We start from the raw sequence: 10,805 nt of genomic DNA on the forward strand, positions 1-10,805 counted from the left end.
GATAACTCTCACCCCTCTCTCCCCTCTCTGTAAAATAAATAAATAAAATCTAAGGAAGGAAGGGAAAGAAAGAGGAGGGAGAAGAAAGAGCGAGGCTGACCAGTGGTGGCCCAGTGGATAGAGCATCGACCTAGGATAGTGAGGTCTCAGGTTTGAAACCCTAAGGTCACCGGCTTGAGCTCAGACTTACCAGCTTGAGCATGGGGCCTCTAGCTTGAGTTTGGGATCATCGACATGATTTAATGGTCACTGGTTTGAAGCCCAAGGGGTCACTGAACAAATAAGGTGCTGCAACTACAAATTGATGCTTCTTATCTCTCTTCCTTCTGTATCTGTCTGTCTGTCTGTCTCTCTCTCTCTGGCAAAAAAAAAAAAAAAAGAATTTGGGTTATCTGGCTTTCCAGCCCCAGGTTCTCAATGGATCCAAGCCACATGTGGGGAAGCCACAGAACCATCCCCATGGGGAAACCAAGCCAGACAGAAATGAATGAAATAGTGTAGGATGATAAAGAAGAAAGTTTTATTTGGTACCTATTACCTCCTTATCAACTCAAGCAGCTCAAGTGGGCGAGAGAGTGAAATAATGCTGTAACTAGTCTCCTTTATTTGCTCACCCCACCCTACCTCATGCCTGGAGTCTATTGCCAATTCTTTCAGAACCTAGACTGGTTACTACATCTCCAGTCTAATTTTTCCAGGAGTTGCTGAACAAACTCACTCATTCACTCAGCAAGTATTCTTTTTGTTGTATACCAACTATATGTAAACTATTATTTTAGGTATTAGGCATATAGTGATGAACAAAACATATATAAATATATATTCAAGAAACATATAGTACAGAAAGGAAATAGCTCTTTCTCATTTATATATATAGTACATATATATGTATTTCTCTGTGTGTGTATATATATCTATATATGTATATGCAAATTGTGATAATTGCTTTGAAGGAAAAAGGTTCTACACAAGGATGATATTCAAAATATTTATCGGTGCACACAACATAAGTACCTATCAATCAAAACGGATCTCAGATTTGAGGTGGTGAACACACAATACAGTATATGGATGATGTGTTGTAGAATTGTGCAAACTGAAACATGTATAATTTTATTAACCAGTGTCACTCCAATAAATTAAGTAAAAAGAAAAAAAAAAGATATCGGTATAATCTGAATGCAGACTATCTGTGAACAATTCTTCTACCTGTCCTGATAAGAAATCATAGTATTGCTGGGTTTATGAAGGGAGTGTACCTGTAGATCATAACTTTGATTAGGGAGGTGAAACAAGTGACATTTGAGCTGAGGCAAAAAGGATGAGGAGTTAGCTAGATAAAGGGAAGAGGAGTTGGGAGAGAATTTCAAGAGAGAGAAGGCTCTAAAGCCCTGCTCCCTCAAGACATCTCATCAAGAGCCTACCTAGTCGATAGATAATAGACAAGTTACTAACGCCTAGTGAGCAGGATGGAGTGCAACTAGGTCAGGAAGTAGGTAGGACACTGACATGATCTGAGTTACTATTACTAACACCACTACTAGCTTAACATTAACTGATTGTTTATTAAGTGTACTTTTCTTGTTTGAGCCACACAATGACTTTTTGAGATGTCATTACCCCTTTCTATTGACTTAAAAACCTTGGAACAAGCAAGTTAAATAAGTTTTTCAAAGAAACTCAGATAATAAAGGGTGGGGCTGAGAGTCTAACCTAACCTGTGCTCTTTATCAGCAGGATATAAATTCTGAAGAGACCACTCTGTGGGAGGAAAATTAATTAGGGCAGATAAATGGAAATAGGGAGAAAAGTCATGAGACTATTACAGACATCCAGGATGCTAGGTTTCATTTGATAACAGATAACTGAAATGTAATGCAGGCCACTTTTGGGGGAAAAAAGAGGAATTTGTTGGTTTATAGAACTGAATTGTGGGATGAGATGGGCTACGGCTGACACTAGGGAAAATTAAAACCAATAATAAGGGGATACTTCCATGTCTCTTACCTTGCTTTATTTTCTCAGACTCAGCTTCACATCTCACAGCTTGTCCAAGAGAGAGGGTCTGGGTTTCTTCCTTTAGTTTCTGTGTTTGAAATCCCAGGACTCTGATGGGTTAGGTGCATACCCTTGTGGTGGGAAGACAGGTGTGGGGCAAGATATAATGAGAGCAACCCCCAGAAAAATCACATTATTTATATGGGAAAGAACAGATTTATCAAAGAAGAAGAGTTTGTTTCTCTTTCCCCTCCCCCAAAAGAGAATGCTAGACAAATAAAACAAAAGGTGTTCACTACATCAGGGAAGAAAAGATAGCCACTTGGACTGAGATGGTGACAGAAGAAATAGCAAAAGTGTGCAGCTTCAAAATATATTTTGGAGCCTGGACTATGGTGGTACAGTGAATACAGCATTGATCTCAAACTCTGAGGTTGCCAAATCAAAACCCTGGGCTTGCCCAGTGAAGGCACAGCCAACAAGCCATCAATTGATGAACAACTAAAGTGAAGCAACTATGAGTTGACACTTCTTATTCCTCATCCTTATTTTTCTCTCTGTAAAGTTAATAAAACTGGGTGAGTCTTATACAGTGGCTGTAGTTTTTTTACTTGCATTTCCCGCTTTTTCACACTTGTTGTCTTTGCGCTATTTCACAAATATACCAGTTGTTACTGGTATATTACAGTAGGTTACATTTTGCCACGTTCTGCCCAGAAATGGCTCAGAAAAGATTTTCATACAGTGCTGAATTCAAGTTAGAAGTGATCCAGTTTGCAAAACTGAATGGAAATCGTGCTGCCAAATGTAAGTTTGGTCCACCTACAAGTGAGCAATCAACCTGAGACTGGCTACAGGAAGAAGAAACCCTACTGAAAACGCCACGGCAGAGGAAGGCCATGAGAGGCAAATCAGCAAAATGGCCTGATTTGGAGAGGGAATCAAATATATGGATTGAAGAGCAAAGGACAATTGGAATTCCTGTATCCACAAGGATGGTTTAGTGGGGGTCCCCAAACTTTTTACACAGGGGTCCAGTTCACTGTCCCTCAGACCGCTGGAGGGCCGCCACATATAGTGCGACTCTCACTGACCACCAATGAAAGAGGTGCTCCTTCCAGAAGTGCTGCAGGGGGCCGGATAAATGGCCTCAGGTGGCTACATGCAGCCCATGGGCCGTAGTTTGGGGATGCCTGGCAGAAGTTACTGATTTCAAAGGAGGACTCAGTTGGTGCTTCAGGTTCATGAAATGAAATGGACTAAGCATGCGTACACGCACCAGTCTTGCTCAAATGATGTCTGAAAACTATGAGCAGAAGGTCCTTGAATTTCATTGTTTTGTCATTCAATGTCGGAAGACACATCAGTTTGAGTTGGTACAGTTGCAAATATGGATGAAGTCCCCCTTCAATTTGATGTCCCAAGTAACAGGAATGTTGATAAGAAGGGGGTGAAGCCTGACCTGTGGTGGCACAGTGGATAGAGCATCAACCTGGAATGCTGAGGGCACCAGATCGAGACCCTGGGCTTGCCCGGTCAAGGCACATATGGGAATTGGTGCTCCCAGCTCCTCCCCCTTCTCTCTCTCTCTCTCTCCTCTCTAAAATAAATAAATAAAACATTTAAAAAAAAAAGAAGGGGGTGAAAACTAACTGTGAAGACAGGTGGACATGAAAAGAGCCATTGTACAGTTGTTCTAGCTTGTTGTGCCGATGGAACCAAGCTGCCTCCTATGCTGATTTTCGAATGCAAAACAATGCCAAAAGAAGACATTCCTTGAGGAGTGACTGTCTACATTCATAACAAGGGTTGGATAGATGAGGATGGGATGAAGATCTGTTTGAGAAAGTTTGGAGAAAGGGGAGGGAAGGAAGAGAGAAGCAGATGATCACTTCTCTTGTGTGCACTGACCTGACCAAAAATTGAACCTGGGATGTTCACACACTGGGCCCATGCTCTATCCACTGAGCCAGGGTCAGGACCACACATTTAAAGCTGGGGAAGAAACTGACCAGGCAGTGGCACAATGGATAGAGCATTGGACTGGGATGTGGAGGAGCCAGGTTCGAGACCCCGAAGTCACCAGCTTGAGCGCGGGTTCATCTGGTTTGAGCAAGGCTCACCAGCTTGAGCCCAAGGTCGCTGGCTCAAGCAAGGGGTCACTCGTTCTGCTGTAGCCCCCCAGTCAAGGCACATATGGGAAAGCAGTCAATGAACAACTAAAGTGCAGCAACTAAGAATTGATGCTTCTCGGCCTGACCTGTGGTGGCGCAGTGGATAAAGCGTCGACCTGGAAATGCTGAGGTCGCTGGTTCAAAACCCTGGGCTTGCCTGGTCAAGGCACATATGGGAGTTGATGCTTCCAGCTCCTCCCCCCCCTTCTCTCTCTCTGTCTCTCTCTCTCTGTCTGTCTCTCCCTCTCCTCTCTAAAATGAATAAATAAAAATAAATAAATAAAAAATTAAAAAAAAAAAAAAAAGAATTGATGCTTCTCATTTCTCTTCCTTCCTGTCTGTCTGTCCCTCTCTCTGATTCTGTCTTTGTCACCAAAAAATTTTTTTTAAAAAGGAGCAAAAGTGTGAGGATGAAGAATAATGGTGGAGACCCACTTTTTTTTTTTTTTGTATTTTTCTGAAGCTGGAAACAGGGAGCGACAGTCAGACTCCCGCATGCGCCCGACCAGGATCCACCTGGCATGCCCACCAAGGGACGATGCTCTGTCCACCAGGGGGCGATGCTCTGCCCCTCTGGGGCGTCACTCTGTTGCGACCAGAGCCACTCCAGCGCCTGGGGCAGAGGCCAAGGAGCCATCCCCAGCGCCCGGGCCATCTTTGCTCCAAAGGAGCCTTGGCTGCGGGAGGGGAAGACAGAGACAGAGAGGAAGGAGAGGGGGAGGGGTGGAGAAGCAGATGGGCGCTTCTCCTGTGTGCCCTGGCCGGGAATCCAACCCGGGACTTCTGCACGCCAGGCCGACGCTCTACCACTGAGCCAACTGGCCAGGGCCTAGACCCATTTTTGTGATGAAATTTAAACTGAGGCCTATAGTCAGTTATAGGAAAAGTAGAAGAGGGTTCTAGAAGTAGAGTTGAATCCCTAATATCCCTAAAATTCCTCCTTTATTGAGAAAGAGCAATGCAGTTTTAGGAAATTCTTGCTTTCCTCCTTATATTCCAAGGATGATCCTGAATGGCTAAGTTAATCAAAGTAGGTTCATCTGTTTTAGTATTTTTTTAAATTTTTATTTATTTATTTTTGTGGCAGAGACAGAGAGAGGGACAGATAGGAAGGGAGAGAGATGAGAAACATTAGTTCCTCGTTGCGGCTCCTTAGTTGTTCATTGATTGATTTCTCATATGTGCCTTGACTGGGGGGGCTACAGCAGACTGAGTGATCCCTTGCTCGAGTCAACATCCTTGGGCTCAAGCTGGTGAGCCTTTCTCAAACCAGTTGAGCCCGTGCTCAAGCCAGCGACCCCGCGGTCTCGAACCTGGCTCCTCCACATCCCAGTCTGACGCTCTATCCACTGCACCACCGCCTGGTCAGGCTATTTTTATTTATTAATTGATTTTAGAGAGAGGGAAGGGAAAAAGGGAGAAAAAGAAAAAAATAAACTTGTTCCACTTATTGATTCATTCACTGGTAGAGTCTTGTATGTGCCCTGACTTCTATGCTCCTGACTTCTATAACCGTGAAGGGCCAGCCTTAGATTGAAGCAAAGTTAGTGGCAGAAACAGTCTCTGTCCTTGATGATGTTTTCGGGCTGCTGGATCCATCAACTGTAACATGTTTTACCTCTGAGTTTCCTGCTATGGGAAGCTGCCTTGAGTCATATTTCTGTTACTGTACCCAAATACATTTTAATCAATACACAGACAATAGAAGCAGCATATTCCAAGGCTCTCAGTTAGATTAACTTTTGTGTGTGTGTGTGTATTTTTCTGAAATGAGAAGTGGGGAGGCAGACAGACAGACTCCCACATGCACCCAACCAGGGTCCACCTGGCATACCCACTAGGGAGTGATGCTCTGCCCATCTGGGGCATTGTCCCATTGAAACCCAAGCCATTCTAGCGCCTGAGGTGGCAGCAATGGAGCCATCCTCAGCATCCAGGCCAACTTTGCTCCCACAGAGCTTTGGCCGCAGGAGGGGAAGAAAGAGATAGAGAGAAAGGAGAGGGGGAAGGGTGAAGAAGCAGATGAGCGTTTCTCCTGTGTGCCCTGGCCAGGAATCAAGCCTGGGACTTCCACACACTGGGCCAATGCTCCACCACTGAGCCAACCAGCCAGGGCTTAGTTAGATTATCTTGAAGTGCAACTAATCTTCTCTATGCATACCAAGTTTCCAGTCAGCTTTTTAGTGCCTTGCTTATAGAAATGAGTGACTAGCCAATAGCACTGGGCAAAGCACTCTTAACTTGAAAAGAAACCAACCAAAACAGAAACAGAAAATCAGCTCTCAGAGGATACAGAAGTAATTCCAGGAACAAAAGAAAATGGGAGTGTAACTATAATTAGTATCCTTAGAGATGAAGAGGATATTGAACAAAAACAGGAGAGCTATAAAAAAAGCAAACATTCAGAGATTAATAAAGAATTCTTAGAACTTAAAAATATAGCTAAAAGAAAATATCAATAGAAGGGTTGAAAGATATAAATTGAAAAGATATTCCAGAAAAATGAATGAAAAGTGATGGATAATATGAGAGGGGAAAAGAATTATAGAGTCAATTCAAGAAAGTCCAACATCCTGATTTATATGAGTTTCAAAATGAGAAGGAAGTAAAACAAAAATGGAGGAGACTGCCTGACCAGGCGGTGGCGCAGTGGATAGAGCATCGGACTGGGATGCAGAGGACCCAGGTTCAAGGCCCCAAGGTCGCCAGCTTGAGCACGGGCTCATCTGGTTTGAGCAAAAGCTCACCAGCTTGGACCCAAGGTCACTGGCTTGAGCAAGGGGTTACTCAGTCTGCTGTAGCCCCACAGTCAAGGAACCTATGAGAAAGCAATCAGTGAACAACTAAGGTGTCGCAATGAAAAACTAATGATTGATGCTTCTCATCTCTCTCTGTTCTTGTCTGTCCCTATCTATCCCTCTCTCTGACTCTCTCTCTGTCTCTGTAGAGAAAAAAAATGGAGGAGACACACTGAGTGCTCAGCAGAAGAAAGGAAAAAGATCTACCACATATCACTGGAGATAAAGAGAATATCCTAAAGCCTTCTGAGACATAAAATAGGTCACATACAAAGAATGAATAATCATAATGACTTCAGACTTGTCAGCAGCAACAGTGGAGGTTGGAAGACAATGGAGCAATGTCATCAAATATCTGAAGAAAAATAATTAACAACCTAGACTTTTTTGCCTAGCCAAGCTATCAATTGAGTATGAGAATAGATATATGAAGTCTCAATTAACTTACCTACCATGCACCCCTTTCAAGAAGCTATTGGATAGGTAAGTACTCCGCCAAAATGAGAGAATAAACAAATACAAATCACAGAAACCAGGAAAAAAAGTACCCAATTTAGGAGATAAATGAAGGATATCCCTTGGTTGCTGGTGAAAGATCCAAAGATGATAGCTTCACAACAGCCTTACAAAACAACCATCTCAAATTGGAGCAGAAAGATGAAAGGCTCTGAAAGTATATATCTAAGAAAAAAATGGAAATGAAAAAAACAAACAAACTGATAAACTATCTGATTTTAGCTGAACATAACTGAAAAGAGATTTCTAGAAATGAATATGAACATTAGTTGATAAATACATAGATAATTAAGTAAACAAACTAAAAAAATGATTATTAATTTCAGGAAGGAACATACAAGAAAGGAAATGTAACCTGACCTGTGGTGGCGCAGTGGATAAAGCATCAACCTAGAATGCTGCAATCACAAATTTGAAACCCCAGGCTTTCCTGGTCAGGGCACATATGGGAGTTGATGCTTCCTGCTCCTCCTCTCTTCTCTCTCTCTCTCTCTCTCTCTCTCTCCCTCCCTCCCTCCCACTTTACCCCTCCCTTCTAAAAAAATGAAAAAAAAAAAGAGAAAGGAAATGTAAACAGTACACTAAGTGTCACAGTTTGATTTTTTTTGTTTAAATTTTTTAAAATTTATTTTAGAGAGGAGAGAGAGAAAGAGAGAGAGAAAAGAGAGAGAGAGAGAGAGAAAGAGAAGGGGCAGGAAGTATCAACTCCCATGTGCTTTGACCAGGCAAGCCCAGAGTTTTGAACCAGCGACCTCAGTGTTCCAGGCCAACACTTTATCTACTGTGCCATCACAGGCCAGGCTATTTGTTTGTTTTTGTGACAGAGACAGAGAGAGGGACAGATAAGGACAGACACAGGAAGGGAAAGAGATGGGAAGCATCAATTCTTCATTGCGGCATCTTAGTTGTTCATTGATTGCTTTCTCATATGTGTCTTGATGGGGGGCTACAGCAGACCCACTGACCCCGTGCTCAAGCCAGCAACCTTGGGCTCAAGCTGGTGAGCCTTGCTCAAACCAGATGAGCCCGTGCTCAAGCTGGCGACCTTGGGGTCTCGAACCTGGGTCCTCCGCGTCTCAGTCCAACGCCCTATCCACTGCACCAACACCTGGTCAGGCAAGTTCTTATATTAAAAATAGATATCAATGGATAATACCTAAAACTTAAAACTCCAGAAATGACATGATATTTAGGAAAAGCAGTAAGTGCTGGAAGAAACAGCTAAAAGAGTTGTAATCTCCTTTAAGCGTTGGGAAACAGTGGGATAAGTGTTACTGTTTTTAATGAAATAATAAGTCTTTCTTCTTTTTGAAAAAGAGAGAGAAAAGCCTGACCAGGCAGTGGCAGAGTGGATAGAGTGTCGGACTGGGATGCGGAAGACCCAGGTTCGAGACCCCGAGGTCGCCAGCTTGAGCGTGGGCTTATCTGGTTTGAGCAAAAATTCACCAGCTTAGACCCAAGGTCACTGACTCAAGCAAGGGGTTACTCGGTCTGCTGAAGGCCTATGGTCAAGGCACATATGAGAAAGCAATCAATGAACAACTAAGGTGTCGCAACGAAAAACTAATGATTGATGATTCTCATCTCTCCGTTCCTGTCTGTCCCTGTCTATCCCTCACTCTGACTTTCTCTCTGTCTCTGTAAAAAAATAAGAAAAAGAGCCTGACCTGTGGTGGCGCAGTGGATAAAGCGTTGACCTGGAATGCTGAGGTTGCCGGTTCAAAACCCTGGGCTTGCCACGTCAAGGCACATATGGGAGTTGAAGCTTTCTGCTCCTTCCCCCCTTCTCTCTCTCTCTCTCTCTCAATCTCTGTCTCTCTCCTCTAAAAAATGAGTAAATAAATAAATAAATAAAAGACACCCCCCAAAAAAAAGAGATGCATCATTTAAAAAAAAAAATAAGAAAAAGAGAGAGAAAGGTAGGGAGAAAGAGGCAGAAATATGGAACTGCTCCTGTATGTGCCCTGTCCAGGGAATTGAACTGAATGGCAACCTCCGTGCTCTGGAATGGGCTATCAGGTCAGGGCTTAATTTTTTTTTCTTCTCTTTTTTCTTTTTTAGAGACAGAGAGGAAAGGAGAGAGAGGAGAAGAGGAAGGGAAGCATTCATTTGTTTTTCCCCTCAGTCGTACATTCATTGGCTGCTTCCCATGTGTGCCCTGCCCTGACCAGGGATCAAACCTTGTCATTTCGGGACAACGCTCTTAACTGACTGAGCTGAACAGGTAGGGTCAGAAAAAAAAGTCTTATGTAGAATGTGTATGTACATGTTTAACTTCCATAAAAACAAATAAATACTCAGTTAAAAACCCAAATCATTACCGTGGCCAAATAGTTTGGTTGGTTTGAGGCATCATCCTGATACGCAGAGGTTGCAAGTTCAATCTACAGGGCAAAGATCATTGTTTCTGTCTCTTACTCCCTTCCTCTCTTTCTCAAATTAATAAATAAATTTTTAAAAAATCAATTATGGTAATGAATGAAATAGCCCAGGAAGAGATAGTAAATGAGGAGGAGGTCCCCTAAGCCACTCCCAGTGGGCCATAAGTCTGGATTGAGAGAAGAAAGTGTTGATAGAAAGAAAGAAGGAGATGAACCTCCAGAAACAGATCCAGAGACAAAGATACCCAGTATAGAAGAAGAATGCAGAAATAGTGTGGCCAGAGTTATCCTGATAGGAAAGGTGGCTTTGCATTGGGAGCAGGCCCTAAGTCCTGGATGACCCAGGGCTGGCTGAGGTGTTGTTGCATTGTTGAAGAACTACTAAATATTGATCAAGAAATGCCTGAGGGGCCTGACCAGGGACTGGCGCAGTGAGCATTGGTCTGGGACACAGAGCACCCAGGTTCAAAACCTTAAGGGTGCCAACTTGAATGCAGGCTCATCCGGCTTTACTCACCATCTTGAGCTTGAGGTCGCTGGCTTGAGCATGGGATCATAGACATGGCCCCATGGTCCCCGGCTTGAGCCCAAAGGTTGTTGGCTTGAAGCCCAAGGACTCTGGCTAGAGCCCAAGGTTGCTAGCTTGAGCAAGGGGTCATTTGCTCTGCTGCAGTCCCCCAGTCAAGGCACATATGAGAAAGTACTGCAACAAAGAATTGATGCTTCTCATCTCCCTTCCTGTCTGTCTGTCCCTATCTGTCCCTCTCTCTCATTTTCCATCTCTATCTCGATTAAAAAAAGAAATGCCTAAGGAAGGGAGCCAAGGCACTTTACCCCTTCACGTCAGGCTATTCCTGGCCTGGGTGATGACGTCTCTTTCCTGACCACTGATGCTCCTGAACAGCTCCTTGCCTCCACCAAGCACCTTCTCCTTGTCC

Source organism: Saccopteryx bilineata, chromosome 4, assembly GCF_036850765.1.
Source record: "Saccopteryx bilineata isolate mSacBil1 chromosome 4, mSacBil1_pri_phased_curated, whole genome shotgun sequence".
NCBI lineage: Eukaryota > Metazoa > Chordata > Mammalia > Chiroptera > Emballonuridae > Saccopteryx > Saccopteryx bilineata.